At 39.9% G+C, this 18649-nt stretch overlaps 1 protein-coding gene across 5 annotated transcripts in view; it reads left to right on the forward strand.

The window, feature by feature from the left end:
• cadm1a (cell adhesion molecule 1a) overlaps positions 1-18649 on the forward strand; it is a 414371-nt gene that overhangs the window by 53464 nt on the left and 342258 nt on the right. The gene's annotated exons all lie outside the window — the stretch shown is intronic.

Below are 18649 nucleotides of genomic sequence, written 5' to 3' on the forward strand. Positions count from 1 at the left end.
TCTTTTAAAACAAATAAGAAATATGTGACTCCACTATTAACTTTAAATTGTCAAACACCATAGTTAAAAAGCCGTGTCTAGACTCCATGAATGTGATCAAAAGAAAACACAGGCCCCACAAACATTTCAATTTCCCTGACATAATCTTGCTGCAATCACATCTCATGCTTCCCAGGTCAGAAGATTTTAGCCTCCGTCTCTCTCACTGATAGCTGCTCATCCCATTTGTTTTTACTCGGTCACTGATTGTGCTGTAATACCACAATTTCCCATAAATCACCTGATCGTTCAGATGACTAACTGTAGGAACACAACAAAGCCTGCCTCGTGGCAATACTGACGCTGTGTGACAGGCAGTAGGCCTGGGCGATATGAACTAAAAGTTATATCGTGAAACATTTTCACATTTACCTTGATAACAATAAATGTAGCAATCATTAACTTTTATGTATTTCCTTTCTAATGCTGACTCTTATGATCTGTGTGTTTCAATGCGGTTAAAGGTCCCATGGCATGAAAATTCAGTTTATGGAGGTTTTTTAACATTAATGAGTTTCCCCCAGCCTGCCTATGGTCCCCCAGTGGCTAGTAATGGTGATAGGTGTAAACCGAGCCCTGGGTATCCTGCTCTGCCTTTTGAGAAAATGAAAGCTCAGATGGGGTCATAAGGAGCAAGGTTACCTCCCCTTTCTCGGCTTTGCCCGCCCAGAGAATTTGGCCCACCCATGAGAGAGAGAGAGACACATCATGGCTTTCAAACGAGCAAAGTGGCAGTTGGTCAAGGCCACACCCCCACCCTCCACCTTGCCCCCCCTCTATCCTCCTCAATACCTACAGACACAGAAATGGCACATCCTAAGGCAAGCTCATTGTGGGACTGGCTCTAGTGGCTGTAATTCTGCACGAAGGCTGAACTTCGGGAAAGAGACTTCAGATACAGTATTAGGGGACCACTAAGGTCTATATAAAAGAGACTTCAGATACAGTATTAGGGGACCACTAAGGTCTATATAAAAGAGACTTCAGATACAGTATTAGGGGACCACTAAGGTCTATATAAAAGAGACTTCAGATACAGTATTAGGGGACCACTAAGGCCTATATAAAAGAGACTTCAGATACAGTATTAGGGGACCACTAAGGTCTATATAAAAGAGACTTCAGATACAGTATTAGGGGACCACTAAGGTCTATATAAAAGAGACTTCAGATACAGTATTAGGGGACCACTAAGGTCTATATAAAAGAGACTTCAGATACAGTATTAGGGGACCACTAAGGTCTATATAAAAGAGACTTCAGATACAGTATTAGGGGACCACTAAGGTCTATATAAAAGAAACTTCAGATACAGTATTAGGGGACCATTAAGGTCTACATAAAAGCATCCAAAGAGCACCATGTCATGGGACCTTTAAAGATACTGGGTTGTTGGATGATTGTTTAGTAGAACCTCTGGTTAATGTTAGTTGTCAGTGTGTAGAAATTTATTGAAATTTGTGATGTGAATTTTGGTCCTCAAGAGATCCATAATGCTGGTAATCATAGAACTTTAGTTTATTGTCTAGCCCTATAGCATTATAGTTCAAACAGAAGACGGTGCTTTGGCTCTCAAACAGGCAGGATAAAAGAAAATATCAAGTGTACAATACCTAATAGAAATTGCAGTCATCTTGCCCCCTCCGTTTTCTCTAGTCATTCGTGGACAGGAAGTTGTTTATAGATTTGGCCCAAAACACTATGAAGCCAAGGTCACGGCGGGGCCAGTCATGTCAGCTCTTGTCATCTTACTCTTCAACTGCTCCAGTTCACGCCCAAACCGACCCCGCTGCTACATCCAGGCACTCAGACTGTCTCAGTGCCTGCCGCAGTGCTTCACTCTACTATTAACATTCTGATTGCTGTCTTGTTTCGTTTGCTTGGCCAAGCACTTTATTTCCAAAACGAGGCCGGCCTCAGCGCTGACCTTTCCATTTGCAGAAACCGCGCAATCATTCACAAATCACACTACTAAGTGTAAAATATCCAAACTGTTTGATATTGCAGGCCTATTGAAATGACCCACATTTCTTTGCTGCAATTATAGCAAAAGGTCAGTGCCATAACTGATGTTGAGCTTCAGCATGATTGCCCTACAGTACTTCACATTATCCAGTGTTTGTCTCATAAAATATCAGTATAGGCCATATTGTATTACATTTTGTCGTTTTTTTTTTTTTTTCAAACCATCAGAAATAACTAATTTGTGGTGGATGCTCACTTTGAAATGAGTATTTTATGGTACATTTGGCTCAGTTAAAATTCAGACATTTATGAGTTTGAGGGATATTAGTGGGCCTCAGACCGTGACAGGGAAAATTACCCTTACTTGTAATTTTGTATTTCTTTGCAAATGCTGGCCGTGAAATCAAGGAATAGAGGAGAGTAAAAAAATTTAATTACAATCTGCAATAGCAAACTAGAATAACCACCTTGTGGCTGTATGCCTCCGCCAACCACTCAAGTTGCAGTTTACATCCATGTCAGTCCAGATTGATATAATATACGTAGTGAAGACTTGAAGCACTTTAATAAAAGGTTTTAAGTGTATTTTTTGGCTACACACATCTTTAACCCGGCAGCACAGAAGATTTATACAACCCACCACAGTTTCAAGGTGGGCACCAAAGATGAGTGTCCCCATTTCAGAATCCGACCAAATGTGAACTATACAGTCTCCCCTTCTGTTCCTGAGTTATGGTCCAGAAATGTGTGTTTGCAGAACATAATGATGTCACAGTGAAGTTGACCTTCTTGGATATAAAATGTCCTTACTTTAGACATTTGTGTGGGATGTTGTCATAATTAACGTAGGCATTCTTGATTTGTGGCCAAAAATGCATTTTAAATGTTGAATGAGGAGTTACTTTAATTGATGTATTTTAAATATACATTTTGCTTAGCGTTGTATTTTCTAGACAGGTTGGCATTACATAAGAAATCAAACAACACTGGACAGTGTAGACCTCAGTAAAAGACAATTTTATGCCCCCAAACCAGCGACAGCCACGACCAGATGCATTGTGTTTTCTGGTTGTCTTCTGTCCGTCAGTGCCATTCTTGTGAACGTGATGGAAGGAATTTCTTCAAATTTGGTACAAACATCCACTTGAAGTCCAGGGTGAATACATTAGATTCTGGAGGTGAGAGGTTAAAGGTTAAGATCACTGTGACTTCTTAAAAAAGGTGTCTATGTCTATGCTGTATATTGGAAATTGGGGGAGATTGCTGGGTCTTTGTAAATTATAGAGTGTGGTCTAGACCTACTGTAAATTGTGAGATAACTCTTGTTGTTACTTAACACTATCAATACAATTAATGAAATTATACTATCAGCCTTAGTTTTTCTTGTTACGATAAGTATGTACTGCAACTGCCTTTACAAATTATTTCAGGCATTATACATACAATTAGGACATACTACTTTTTCATAACATTGCATCTTGAACTTCTTCTTCTTCATCTTGAACCTCTTGCTCATATATGCTACGCAAAAGATTGTAGGCTAGGATAGCCAGATAAGCATGCTGGCTATCCTAACCCACAGTCCGAGGGGATACAGTGGGACATCCCGGTGTTTTTCCGAAAACTGCATTTGACATACTATGCATTGGGACATACCAAATCTTTTTCTGGCATACTAAATAGTATGGTAGTACAGGTATAGAACACAGTGATCCAGTTTTCTTGTGTCAGGAAAACTCAATCCCTGGCCACATTTCAACATCCGCAGACTGCCGACTGTGAGACGCAACACAAAGCTCGCTGTCAAATGATGTGGTCTTTTGATGTGTTTTGTTCGTTTCCCTCCTGGTCCCAGCCACCTGTTGGTTGTGTTTGGCCACCCAGTGATGCTGAGGCAGGTGGTGTCCAATGCAAAAAAAAAATTCAATGCATAACCCCAGCTCTGATGATGGTTGTCAGTCAAGCAATGGAAATAAACAGTCATATTTATTTTAACATCATCACTTACACAGGCTGTGAGAGAAATCAAGACATTTTTCTCTCGTTATCATTATGACCAGTGAATACTGTATAGTCTGTCATCTGTATAATAATGTCTCATTTTCTATTCATGCACACATCCAGTTGGGCTGAGCAAATTAGAGCAATGTAAAGGGTCAGATCACTTATAAGTGCCACTGTTGAGTATAAAACTATATTGTCTACAATACAGTTAAATGCAGCATCCCCATCAAAAGATGGCATTGTAAAATAGCCAAAACAAATTTCACCTAAAGCATTTTCCTCTTTGTGATTTGATAGGTTGATCGGCTCCCTCTGAGGACGATGCCTTTCACTTTGAGGCATAAGAGTCTGTTGATAAGTATGTGACAACTTGTCTGAACAGTTTGCCCCGTAATTATGAAACTTAATCAAATAATTCACTTCTCTACATAACAATATAGTATATGTAAAGCTCCTTTAGCTTGGCCATAAGTTAAGTCATAAGTCAGTCACAATATAAGTTTTGATAATGACTAGTGAAATTCCTAGGTTTGAAGTCCCTTTTTAACATTCAGCAGGCATGAACTCTCCAGTGTGTAACCCAATTTCATAAATATTCATCTGAGGCATCTAAGTTCAGCGGTGGCTTATTCAGTATTTAGTTATGCATAATGTTAATACATGAAATGTTTGTAGAAAAGAGGGATACAGGTCATAACTGTCAAATCTGAGATGTTTTCATCCTAACGAGACAGGTTTAGTTTGGGATATTAGCATTGGTAGTAAGCTTAGTAGTAGTGGCAGGAGCAGTGTTGGCAATGTTTCATTGTTTGAGTTTACTTCTGCTTTAAGTGAGCAGAGAAGCACATGTCTTTTCTTTTTTTTTAATTGAGCTACAGATTATTGTACAGACAGTGAATTAGTCAAGTCAAGAAACGTCGTTTAAGAACGGTGAAAGTAAAGTTACAACTATTAATTTGTATATGTAAAATATTTGGTGCAGAAAAACAGAATTAAAGCATACAGTGCAAATCCCCCAAAAAACAAACATAGAAGCACCTTTTCTTTTAACTAATTTTAACTTCTTGCTCATTTCCATGTGTCAAAAAAATAGTAACAAATGTATTTTTGGGATTTTTGTTTTTAAAGGGGTCCAGACCATGCTAAAGGCCAAAGTTACCATATGAATAGATGATAACGACCTTCTTAACCTTCTACTTGGTGTATGAGGCTGATAACCATTGATAATGCCCATTCAATGGAGTGATAACATTCAAAATAAGTGACCTAACTCTGGTATCCAACCAGATAATTTTAGTTTTACTTGTCAAAGTCTTCAAACTGTTTTCAAAGGGACTATTTCTTTGGTAGAAAGTAGTTCTGATGAAACAGTGACAGTAAAGTGTTACATAGAATATATGGGATGGTATATATTGGATATATCCATCCCGCACAAATTCAAACCTAGACAAAAACAACCAAAACTATCTGCATTGCTAGATACCACTTGTGTTTTCAAAGCATAAGAACACATAAGATTCTCTCATTTTAGCACCGAAATTCTGGGCCTATATTGTGTTTTAAAATAACAATTTGGCCGATAATCAATACAAATGTTTTGTTGTTGTTGTTTCCCCTTTTGTGAAAGGGAAACGAAGAAATCGTCATTAAACATGTAAAGCTCTTTTAACCTGCAATACAACTAACGTTACCTACTCAATGACAATCATCTTTCAGTACTAAAGGCTAAATAGCCAAACAAAAACACTTTGTTAAACATGGATTAATTGTAAATGCCATTACAAAAGCTATAACATGTTTACATATTATCCTTGGAGTGTAACACTGCTTTTATCAAGTTAAAATCTTTATTCCACTGTGCCATGAAGGGCTGGGTCTTGCTGGTGGCGGTTTATTTCGCTGATATTTCTCCGACACGGTGTAATACTCCCACACGTATGTCTTTTTTTTTTTTCTGTAGAAAAAAAAATCATGTGTGCGCACGGCCCCCTTTGACTTCTCAAGTCATACGCCATGTGCCATCGGTGAATGCCATCTTATTTGCCGATAGGTTGATGGCAGTCAACGAGGCGTATATCGGCAGATACCCATGTTGTGCCGATAACTCGGTGCATCCCTACTGTTAATGGAAAGATTTCAAAGAGAGAAAAAAAATTGTGATTATCGTGCTGTAGCAGTAGCTTGTCCAGGAGTTAGATTTGTTTTGCTTAGTGACAGAATGTATTTGCACTGAAGCCAAGACATGTGATAGCCAGCAGCCCTGTGTTATGCATTTGTTCGAGGAGGTCTAAGACTTAATCTGCAGTAAACTGAGGATGACTCTCAGCTGTGTCGTTCTGCTGTGGTTTGTGTCTGGCTGTAAAGGTTTCTTCATGGTGCGAGGGGGTAATAATGATGAAATAACTGACGTTTCACCTGAACGTGGGCCGATGGCATGTTCCATTCACCAATGTCCTTGTTTAAGTGTCCGCTAGATGGAGGAGAGCTGAGAGATGACGGTAATGGATGCTACGAAGGCAGACTGACAGATGCTGATGTTCAAGCTGTCCATGAAGTAGCTTTGTCTTATCATCTATAACCTGTAGGCTTTTTGAGAAGCGTGCGACTCATTAATGTGCTAAGAACAGAAAATGTTTTATTTTGTAGTACCTGAAAGTTGGATGCATGTTATTCATCTGATGGTATCAATAAGCCTGTTTCTCAGGGTCAGACTGTTGTCAGCCAGAAAACGGCCTTATAGGTTGATTGTGCAAGCAGCATATAAAGCCCCATATATTCCATGTTTGTGGCTAGGCCGCCACCTCTAGTCGCCGTAGTAATTATTACAGAAGCAAACCAGGAAGAAAGATGAGAATATAAAGTACACACACAAACACAGGACTTTCACCCAGGAAACCGGTGCTCATGTCCCGTTTCAAACCATAAGTCAACAGTCACTTTAATTTAAATGAACCGATTTTGTTACCGACCTAAGTCAGGTAGTATTATTGTAATATTGTATAATTGTCGTTTGCATCCGTAACTCATTTTAAGCCCATCCCTGATCTTTTCCTTACCCTAACTAATAATTATTCCTGCCTAAACTTAACTAGTTCCATTTTGTAACGTTAAAGTGATGGTTCGGAGTAATTTCACCCTAGGGTCCTTTGCACCATGACCTCAAGCCAAACACCCCCCCAGAAGCTTTTTTCACCTGGGTCGAACATTGGGAGAGTTAGCGTTATCAGCTGAATAGCTTAGTGCAGGCGCTAATGGATCCAACTGTGTATTTCGTAAGTTACCCCACTAATAATGCCCAAAATGATACCAAACTTCTACAGTAGTACAAATAGATTATGTACTCATAAAACAATGGATTGGAAAGTTTGTAAGTACACCAGAAGTTTATTTAAATAACACTTGCCTGCTGGCTTCTGCTATCTGCTGCTACTGCTACTGGCAGTAAGACGAGTGCTTGGGGCCGTCTACAAATTACAACACCGAAAAAAGAAGAAAAATATTTATTAATTTAATGATTTAAATAAGGTAGTGATTCCAAACTTACCTCAATTATAGTCTCCTGCTAGTTGTACTACAGCACTTACTTAAAAAAAAAAGAAAAGTTAAATCAGTAAATTGTTGTATCTCTTTTCACTTTAACTATGCATTTAAAACTGCAACTGTTACGTTAAATAGAACGGTTACATGATTACCACAGCCACCATGGCCGTTTCACAACGTTAAATAGAAAAGTCATATATGTCATTTTGTGAGTCCTATCCAATCGACCCAGTGTGTCTTTTAGGTATGAGGATGCGTTGCCAGGGTAGGTGATGATTAATCAGTGTTTTTAATTATGTATTAATCTGTAAATTTATTTTTAATTAATTTATATTCTTTACAATGTAAAAGATAGTGTTAAAAATAAGTTCTTCACAATTTTCTCATAACCTGAGGTGATGCCTAAAATTGCTTATTTGTCAGACAGTCCAAAAACACAGATATTTCATTACCAGTAATATAAAAAAGTGAAAAAAAGCAAATCCTCACATTTGAGATGCTGAACACAACACGTGTTTGTCAGTGTTGCGATTAAAAACAAATTGTCAGTTTTCTTCTGTCAATTGACTAACTGAATAATTAAAATAATCATATGTTACATGGTAGTAAATTGAGTAACACTGCTATGGGCTTTTAACGACCACCCTGGGGCTGTACATATCGTGTCCCAACATTTGAATTGCAGATGCTCAAGGATGCATCATTTTCATATTCTCCAGTTAAACATGTTCCAGTGTTAAATGCTCTCCCGTGGACATTTTTGTGAGCACATGCCAAATGGTGCCGGACAGAAATTGCCTAGTGTGGACATAAAATTAAACACCCAGGGAGAAACAGCCTGCATTCTTACTCAAACAATTAATATTTCATTTCAAGCCATCAGCAGAACATTGGGAATAGTTCTCTAAAATAAATGCAAGGGGGAAAGGCAGGGTTTGTCTATATAAAGCTTTATAAACATGACCCTGTTAGAGGCTAAGTCTACTTCAGGAAGAAGTTCCCAGGCAATGGAAGCAGTTTCCTTCCTGGGGGATTACATTCCGCTGTTGATAGACCATAGATGGATTAGAATCCACAAGGAGAGAATGTGTTTATTGACAGTTTACTTCTGTCTGGCATGCCACGTAATAGATAAGAAACCTAATGTGCAACCAACCAAAGCGGTCATAGCAAGTTTTGCATTAAGCGCTCTTAAAGGGAAACTCCACCGATTTTGCACATTATATGTCAGTAGTGTAGTGTTTAAGTAGTGCTACTTAGCCTGTGAAAACAGTGTAATGTCTTCTGTGGCTCCAGAGGAGCAGGGAGTTTGAAAGATGTGGGTGTTTACCAGACAGCAAGGGCAACAACAACATGATGTTGTTGCATTATGGGGATTTTTTTGGAGCTTGACCAATATTAGGGATTAAAAATCAGTATCTCGTCCTCTGCTGCATTGATTTTGATACTTTTCTACTGTCTTTTGCAAGTCCTCCAAACTTAGTAAAAATGCAATGCTAAATCACCAAAGTACCTTTTTAAATAGATACGCTTGCCATCAATTGATGCAATTTTATTTCATGTATTTTCTCAAATGTATAGAGAAACCGCAAATAGTCCTCTACTATTTCATTTTGGGTTAGAGCTGGTGAGATAATGAGTGTGATTTATGGCCTCGAACACAAGACGTACCTACATCTAATCAGCAGATTGCCATGAAATTTGCTAAGCTCTCTTATGCTCCCAAGGATACAAGCTGTCTGGATTACATTGTCCCCATGGTCCTTGCTTTGGGATTAGCCACAGAACAAACTACATGTGAACCTCTAAGAATTGCTAAATCATCAGTATCATCAGTTGTTTGTTAAAGGGTGTAATGAGCACTGCAGCCTTTCGGGGCAGTTAGCACAGCTTTAGACTTTCAGTGGTTGATTTGCAGATGTAGAGCATTTTGCCTTTGCTGTTTTAGCAGGGGAGAGTTTTTGTAAAACCATAATAATGACACTAATTACCATATTAACAAATAGTTGTGGCCTTCTAATAATGTGCTATGAAACACTCCTAATTTTATTATTGGGGACTTCACATATCCTTGGACTCACACAATGAGGTGCATCCAGCTTGCAGTTTGTGTGTGGAATGTGTGAGGACAAAGCGTGCAATGTGTCCATAGTCCCGAAAAGCTCTTTTTCTTAAATTGTTGTGGCATTTTTGACAGCAATTATTTCCAAGCAACCCACCATAAAATTACCATTAAAATTGCTTCAAATGACATGACACAATTTTCTGTTGGTTTGATTATTTTTTCCTTTTTATTTTTTGAAATGTCCTTGGATTTGCCGGTGCTTTTACTTCACTTGAATAAATAATGAAACCTTTCCTTCCATTTTACAAAGTAGACCAGCAAATAAACCTCAACGAATAGTGACAAGCATGTACAGTACAGGACAAACATCTGCCGCCTGACGTCAAACTCCTCTTCGCTCTCTGTTACTCCATTCAGTGAAGTACCTTAATTATGTACCATTTCTTTTCGTGGTTGCACATTATTCATCAAATCTGCTTTTTACTAGGAGTGTGTTTATTTCATCCGCTTGATGCTAGTTTTCGCATCATTTGTATGACCGTTCAAAAGAGAATTATTTATTTTTTTGTACCCACTTAAAACAGAAAAAAAAACGGGTGGAGATGGGTGCTCTCTTTTAATATCCAAACTAACCATTTTCTGAAAGGCACATTTTAATCGGAATGATATGTGTGGATTAGTGGAAACTTAGCAGACTGCATGAGAATACTCTGCCATGGGGAAAGACATTTCATTGCATTGAGAGATTAGTGTGGTGCGTGCCTCAATCACTCACTCTTTGTCGGGATAAATATTCCCCGTGTCTGGAGGCCAGGCAAGCGGCTGGAATCAGTGCTTCAGTTTTCGCCATGCCCGAGGTGCTGCTGTGTCTTGTACCAAGTCATTACCGTAACACTGCGGGGGGAAAGTTATGCACAGAGACGACTTCCTGAGAGCTGAGCCTACCGGACAAAGCCACTAGTGTGAGGGTTATTTCAGGTCGTTAGCTTTTGCCTGTTTAGCATGGAAATCGTCACTTGAGCTTACTTTAGGCGACTTAATTACCCTGACACCCTCCAGTCCCCCTGAATTTATCATCTTCATCCAAGTCCAGGGAGTGCAACTAAAGCAATAACATCACTTGGGCCAAACCAATGGCTTATTGATTGGCACCCTATATCGTAAGGGACACTTCTCTGCTGTACTGGAGTGGGACAGTCGAGTTTGTCAGGATAGGGAGAGATACCTAGTGCTTTTCTCCTCCCCTCTTCAGTTAAATTTCCTAGCTTAAGTTAATGAGAGGCAAAGGTTCCCCGCCGCACATTTCTAATTGCCCCTCATGTCGGCATGCGAAATGGCCGAGAGCAGCAATTTATCGGGTAAATCAACATAAGAAGGAAAACGGTCAAGGACTGCCAAGCCACTGAGGCCCACCAACTGCGAGCTTGATCATTAGCCTGCGACTTTTGATGACCTGGCATCTAGACGATTACAATGGGACTGTGCGAAGTGGAGTTCTGCAACAGCCTGCAGCAAGAACCCAGTCCCCATGCAGCGATTAACTGCTGGGGTCCTGTTTTTTTTTTTTTATTGCCAATCTAATATTCAATATATTCACTGATAAACATCCCCAAATATGAGTGGTCGGTCATTAGAACCTAATGAAATTCACTTTGTTTTTTTTTTTTTTTTTTATACTGGCAAATGGCTGATATTTAACCTGAGGTGGCAACAGAAAGGTGAAGGTGTGTGGAAAAAAAAGAATGGACTCACAAAGTATTATAAGCCCAGAAACAATCATTATATATACATGAACTTGCGACCCTACGGTAATTTATATATTACATATTTAGTTTAAACTGCAGTGCAATACAACATCTTCATTTGACTGTATGTTACTGTCTTTGTGGTGCTATTGAACTGTATTGTGTCATACAGACAGGCGTTTGTAATATTTTGTGTGCTCATTCTACATTTATTGAATGTACAGTACAGGCCAAAAGTTTGGACACACCTTCTCATTCAATGTTTCTTTATTTTCATGACTATTTACATTGTAGATTCTCAATGAAGGCATCAAAACTATGAATTAACACATATGGAATTATGTACTTAACAAAAAAGTGTGAAATAACTGAAAACATGTCTTATATTTTAGATTCTTCAAAGTAGCCACCCTTTGCTTTTTTGATAACTCTGCAAACCCTTGGTGTTCTCTCAATGAGCTTCATGAGGTAGTCACCTGAAATGGTTTTCACTTCACAGGTCTGCTTTGTCAGGGATAATTAGTGGAATTTTTTCCCTTATTAATAAAAAAGCAAAGGGTGGCTACTTTGAAGAATCTAAAATATAAGACATGTTTTCAGTTATTTCACACTTTTTTGTTAAGTACATAATCCCATTTGTGTTCATACATAGTTTTGATGCCTTCAGTGAGAATCTACAATGTAAATAGTCATGAAAATAAAAAGGAAACGCATTGAATGAGAAGGTGTGTCCAAACTTTTGGCCTGTACTGTAAATCAAAGTATTTATTTGTCTGGATACCATCAAAATAACATACTGTATTTGTAGGAATATAGGAGTCACATATGGTAAACTCCTTTTTTAATACGGGGTGCAGGGCTATGTTGGTACTTAATGAAAGTCACACTTGCATGACCAAATCAAATAATCAATCCAAATGTTGGTCTCCTCAATGTAAACCAAATGAAAAGAAGTAACGTGGATTACTATTCAAACATTTTATAACAAGACTCATTTTGAGGTTATTAAGAAATGGCTGGAGAGTACTGCTATGGTTTCTGGTCTAGATGACCAAATTACTTGTTTGGAAATTTGCAAATATGAATGAAACCCTCGTCCGTTGCTATGAACAAAACGGACTAGGGGCCCTATTTTAACAATCTAAGCGCACGGCGTGATGCGCCTGCAGTATAACCTTGCAATAAACCAATCAGAGTCCAGTCATCTCTCATTCCCTTTAAAAGCCAGGCACATTTGTACCATGGCACATTGCTATTATGATGGCGGATTGGCACCGTAATATTTTTATTTGTAATCTTTTGCATGTTTGTGTGCTGCTGCGCTCGTGTGTGTGTGTGTGTGTGACAAGCATAGTGTGTGCGCTGTGCATAAGCCTAGGCGCATTTTACTAATTTGCTGTTAAAATAACAATGAAATGCTGCGCTATTGACTTTAGACCAGGTTTTTGTTGGTCAATGGCACAATCACTTCCCACTGCCTCAAGATAGCAATACGCCAAGAATGCACCTGAACACACCTCCCTGTAAGACCAGCACGCCCATGGGCGCACAGATGGGCGCAGGTGCATTTTCTATTTAAACGACGCGGGCGCTGGATGGGGAACTGCGTTGGTGTTAAACTAGCAAACACACTTGCGTCGGGCTTTGCGCTGCGCCGTGTACAAGATGAGGCCCTTGGAGTAATCAATTTATAGCATAATAAGGTAACAACTGGAAAACATTGATTTTAGTGTCAAGTTGCTCTTTGAATAGTCTTTCTTTTCACAGTGAAGACCAACAAACATCAACTTTTAATGAACAGAAATGACAGTCTGAAAGAACCGTAGAAACGGTATTGTATTCCAGCAACAGTTTGTATGTCTTTCTTTATCGATGTGCACACACAAGGAAATGGTGTCTGTGTCTGTATGGGCACTTCAGCATCTTTATTTCTTTTCCTTACCCCGAAATATACTGCAACTTCTTGGTGGTATTGTTTACATCAAATGTGCAATTCCCAGTGAACACAGTAACCTTTCTTTTTTAACAACGCAGAATCCTTCACACATGCAGAAGCATTTATATGAGCGGCTCCGCTCTATGTTGGTTTAAACACAGCATATAATAAAGCTGTTTATTTCACAGGGCATTGCCAAGATGCAAGTCTGCTCTTTTTTTTTTTTTTACTGCCACAGTAATTACGCTGCTATGAGCACTAGGGCAGGAACGGTTCACATAATTCACAGTTCGGTTCATACCACGTTTTTTTTTTGGTTCGGTACGTTATTAGTATAGAGGTGGGGCATTGGTAATTTCAACGGTAGCCTATAACATGTCAGATCTTAATGGAAATATTAATTTTCCCACTTGAAATTTAAAGTGCAGTCTTTGGAATACAGTGAAAGGAATATGGATGGATTCAGGATGTAAAGGAAATGTGAAGCTGTGTTACTAAAAAATAAATATAAATAAAACACAACACGTGCAACATAACCCAAACACACACTGTACACTGTTTTCAAACCGAACCTGCTTTGTTCATTCTATTTTCCTGTTCCTCTGCAAGAAAAATACATTTTGGGATTCACTGTTACTGAAATGTTGGCGAGAGGGAATATTATAGCGCAGCTCAAGTAAAGTTACTTTAATCATACGCTGAAATCCTCCATGACTGCATATCTTTTGCTAAAAAACTCGGCAAAAGCTTTAGTTCTCAATCTGCGTGGTGAGGCTTTTTAAATGCTGCGGGAAGAAGGAGTTACTCTTTCTTACCCGAGTCGCTCGTCCTCGCGCTGTCAACGGACACGTTGGCGTGATGTCTGTGTAAATGTAGCATCATATTCAAAGTATTGCCGCTAGCGTAAGCCGCACGTGGTGTACAGTGCTTGCACACAGTCGCCATTATATCCACCGCTTTTTTTTCCGACATTGTCCGGTAACAAGTAAATCCTTAAAGGTATAGTGGAGGATTTTCCCGAATTTTAGAAAAGATCCGCCCTCTCCACTTTTTGAAAAAATGCACATGCGCAACACTCTACCTGCTCCCGAGACGTAACGCCTATTAAACGTTTGCACGAGAGTGCACTGTTTACAAGTTGCTGTCGGCATGGCTCATACAAGCCTACTTTCCAAAAGAAGATTTGCACTTTTTCACAAATTGAGAGGTTTACCGTGTGTGTGCGGTGCGTGACTTGTGCCAGGGCTAGCATCGCTAATCATAGCTTACATCAACTTTCACTAGCAGTGATTTTAAATGGATTTCTCCAAATAGCACGCCAAACTTTACCTGTCGAGTAGAAACTTCGCGACTGAGGCATCAGTGGTAAGCCCAACCTTTGCTTTTAGCGCACGCCAGCGTGTGAAACATTCTCCCAAAAACACTCCGGTCTTGTTTCTTTCTTCAGAGGCCTTTCTCTTCTTGTCATACCTTTCGTAGACACTCGTAGCTCACCACACATATACACCTGAAAGTATTCACGCGCAGAAAGCGAAAACTACCCTAGGGACGAGCACGTACGACGGCCTTACGTAAACATAGCGCCAGAATGATTGACAACTAGGAGGACCAATAGTCTTGATGATCCACCCGGAAAAAGACAATCCTCCACAATACCTTTAAGTTTTATTGAAGCTTTTTGACTGAAACCTGTGAGGCTAAAATGAACCAATAAAATAAATACATGAATGTTACTAGCAGACTGAACAGTTTGGATTTTTTAACTTGAACCTGTCATGTCATTTTTCAGCGCATTCTCATGAACGGGTCAGTATGATATCGTACGAAAATGTATGCACACCAAAACGTATATGTTAGGGGTGGAGGAAAAAATCGATCAGCATAGTATCGCAATATTTTCGGTGGCAATACTGTATACATAGATGCCAAGTATTGATCTTTGATGTGTTCGATGTGTTGGTCAGTCTGTCTGCTTGACAATCCCATTTTGCAGCAATAAAACTGAAGTGAGATGAACGAACAGAGAAATGTATCTTTTTAGAAAAAAACGATGTTGACAAAGTTTCCTTTTGGGGACAATAAATATCGCAGAATATTGCAATATGTTTAAAATCGCAATAATATTGTATCGTGACATAAGTATCGTGATGGTATCGTGAGGCCTCTGGTGATTCCAACCCCTAGTATATGGTGGTGATATCCTACGAAATTAGGAGACCACCAGCTGGTCACGTGACACTGGCTGGCTACCGGCTCCATGAAGCCGAGCGGCAGTTGCTAGTTGTTTAAGCAGCTACAGAGCTTTGGGACGCCGGCAACAGACCTCCGTTGTACCAGCGGTAGTCGGTGGTTCAGTTGCCCAAAAATAGGTGACTTTGAGCTGGGTACAAAGCACCGTGAGCTGCCGGTCGCTTCGTCGTGCATTGCGGTATGAGCGTTTTGCCGCGACTAAAGTTAAGATTCGGCACCAAAATGACTAGTTAAGATTAGTAAAAAGATCATGGTTTGGATTAAAACACTCCTAAGGAACATGCATTTCCTGGGTGAAAGTCTTTCGTTTTCCCCGGGGAAGCGAACTCCGCTCTCTGGCTTGAAAGTCCTGTATGTTAACGTCCACCCCGACCTCCTGCCTATGCGGCCAGCCGCGTTCTTATACAGCGGCCGCCAATGTAGTGAATACAGCAACAACAAAACATGGAAAGCTTACAGTTACGGTGCTTAACTTTTTGTTGCTTTTTGAACGACTGGTTCATAAGAGCAGGCTGCATTTTTCTACTTCTATGCCATAACTGCCACTGAACTGTGCACCGCATAATTAAGCGAAATTAAACACAAGCACATTTTTACAGCTGGCAGTGAGGGCAGAATAATGGGATTGTCATATTGTTGGCATGGAGGAATAGTACAAAATAAAATGAAAGCAGCTTGTTCTTTTTTGTTTTTTAAGTGGGATGGCACTTACTAACCTGAACTATAGTCAGTCAGCTGTCAGTTCAGGCTTCTGCAGTGTTTTCAGGTTGGTTTGCTTATCCATAAAGACCATTTTATGTAAGGCTGATGATAGTCTATATTTTATCATTGTAAATATCAACCCTGTCTTCTGAAAATTACATTTATTTGCAATGTTTAAAAATGAAAGAAAATGACGAATTAAATCACCAAACTGCATAAATAATAAATGAAAGGTCCCATGGCATGAACATTTCACTTTATGGAGGTTTTTTAACATTAATATGAGTTCCCCCAGCCTGCCTATGGTCCCCCAGTGGCTAGAAATGGTGATAGGTGTAAACCGAGCCCTGGGTATCCTGCTCTGCCTTTGAGAAAATGAAAGCTCAGATGGGCCGATCAGGAATCTTCTCCTTATGAGGTCATAAGGAGCAAGGTTACCTCCCCTTTCTCTGATTTGCCCGCCCAGAGAATTTGGCCCACCCATGAGAGAGAGAGACATCATGGCTTGCAAACGAGCAAAGTGGCAGTTGGAAAGCTACAGACACAGAAATGGCACATCCTAAGGAAAGCTCATTGTGAGACTGGCTCTAGTGGCTGTAATTCTGCACCAAGGCTGAATTTCGGGAAAGAGACTTCAGATACAATATTAGGGGACCACTGAGGCCCATATAAAAGCATCCAAAAAGCAGCATGTCCTAGCACCTTTAAACCAAAAGGACATATATCGAATACAATTTGGACTCCTAATCCCACTGTAATATGTAAAATGGAAAACTCAGATTTACTCCGTGGCTACGAGCGGTGGCTTGGTCGCGTTGAATTTCCCTCTACTCATTTCCTGGTTCTCCTTCTCCTTAAACGACATGAAATCAAGGAGAGGGTGAACTTTTCCTGCTACAGATTTCCCACCGTGGTCAGAAAGCACACTTTGTTTCTCCCACTATGACTCTAGAGTCGCTACTCCGAAGCTAATCCCCGTCACTCTCTCACTCGCTGTGCCACACACTCCCCCCACACACACACACACACACACACACAAACACACACACACGCCGGCCCTGCTATTCTTCAAAGAGATCAACGCACACACCAATGCACAAGTATAAACTTCAGGCCACTTATGTAGGCTACGGCGAAAGCTCTGCGTGGAGCCTCCGCAGAACCATAAATCACACTTACGTCTGATCAGACAAACAACAACACACCGCTGTCCACCGAGGAGCCGCTAGCAGCCACCATTGATTCAAAGACGCCCCATTAATCGGAGGCTCCGTGAGAATGAGCCCTTTGTCAAACACTCAAGTCTGTGAGGGATTTTTGCTGAAGTGTTGTGTGTTTTGCAGAGTATGAAAAAACAGGTTGTATTGATGCATATGAAGCAAACTGGTGTGAACTTTTTTTTCAGAACATGTTCAGTTATATACTAGATCCAAAGAGGTGCTTCTTAGTGGTGTTTGTAGGTCTTGCGAGAAGCCTAAAACATAGTGTGGAGTTTGGTGAACTGTTCTTCTTGCTAAGGAGTTAAACTATTCATGCAAACAATTTTCAGATTCTAATGTCGGCTTTTTCCCCCCGTTCCCATTATTGAAACTGTCTTCCTCTACATTATAATGAGCAGTGAAATGTCTTAAACAGTCTTGAATTGAAGGGGATGGAAATTACAGGGAGCTGTTCTTAATGCATGTTCAGTTCTTCACTTTGGCTGGGACTCAACCAAAGCACAAAGGCAGATGTGAAAGTTTCCCAGAGCGTGTCAAAATGAGCTGAAGGAACAAAGAGGAAAGATATCACAGCGACTTGGCAAGCAATGATGACATTTTTTTGGGGGGGGGAAATAGATTACTAATGTTTCTCTGGAGGTCTACAAAAGCTGGAAAAAAAAGGCCATGAACATGTGTTCTTGTCTTAACGGTGATTTGGATCAGCTTGTGCATTTTTAGAGAAGGTAGCAATGCTCGCGGTGATTGTTGATAGAAAGTGCTAGTGTTCTGTGACAAGCGAGGACAATGAAACGTATCCTTGTATCACGGGTTTGCACGTGAATGGCAAGAGCTATTCTCCTTAAATTGAGAAGACCAAATATGCATAATGTGGTGTATTGTAAGCGAGGTATCTTCATTAAGCAACACAGCACACCAACAATAGATGAACAACTCGAATTCAGACATTGGCACATTGGCAAACAATGGCTTGTTGAGAAAAGGTAATGTAGCCAGCAAAATTGCATAAAGGATTGAGATAAAGTGACCACAGCAAGCTGTATAATGCAAAAGCATCAGAGGCACCAGTGACCGAGAAGACCTAGTGGGAACATAAATATGGAGATAACTGAATAAAGCTATTCTGATGTACAGTATCTATTCAGCTGCATTAGCAGAATTCTTTTTTTTGTTGCAAAAACTT

The sequence above is a fragment of the Perca fluviatilis genome, chromosome 16 (genome assembly GCF_010015445.1).
Source record: "Perca fluviatilis chromosome 16, GENO_Pfluv_1.0, whole genome shotgun sequence".
Lineage (NCBI taxonomy): Eukaryota > Metazoa > Chordata > Actinopteri > Perciformes > Percidae > Perca > Perca fluviatilis.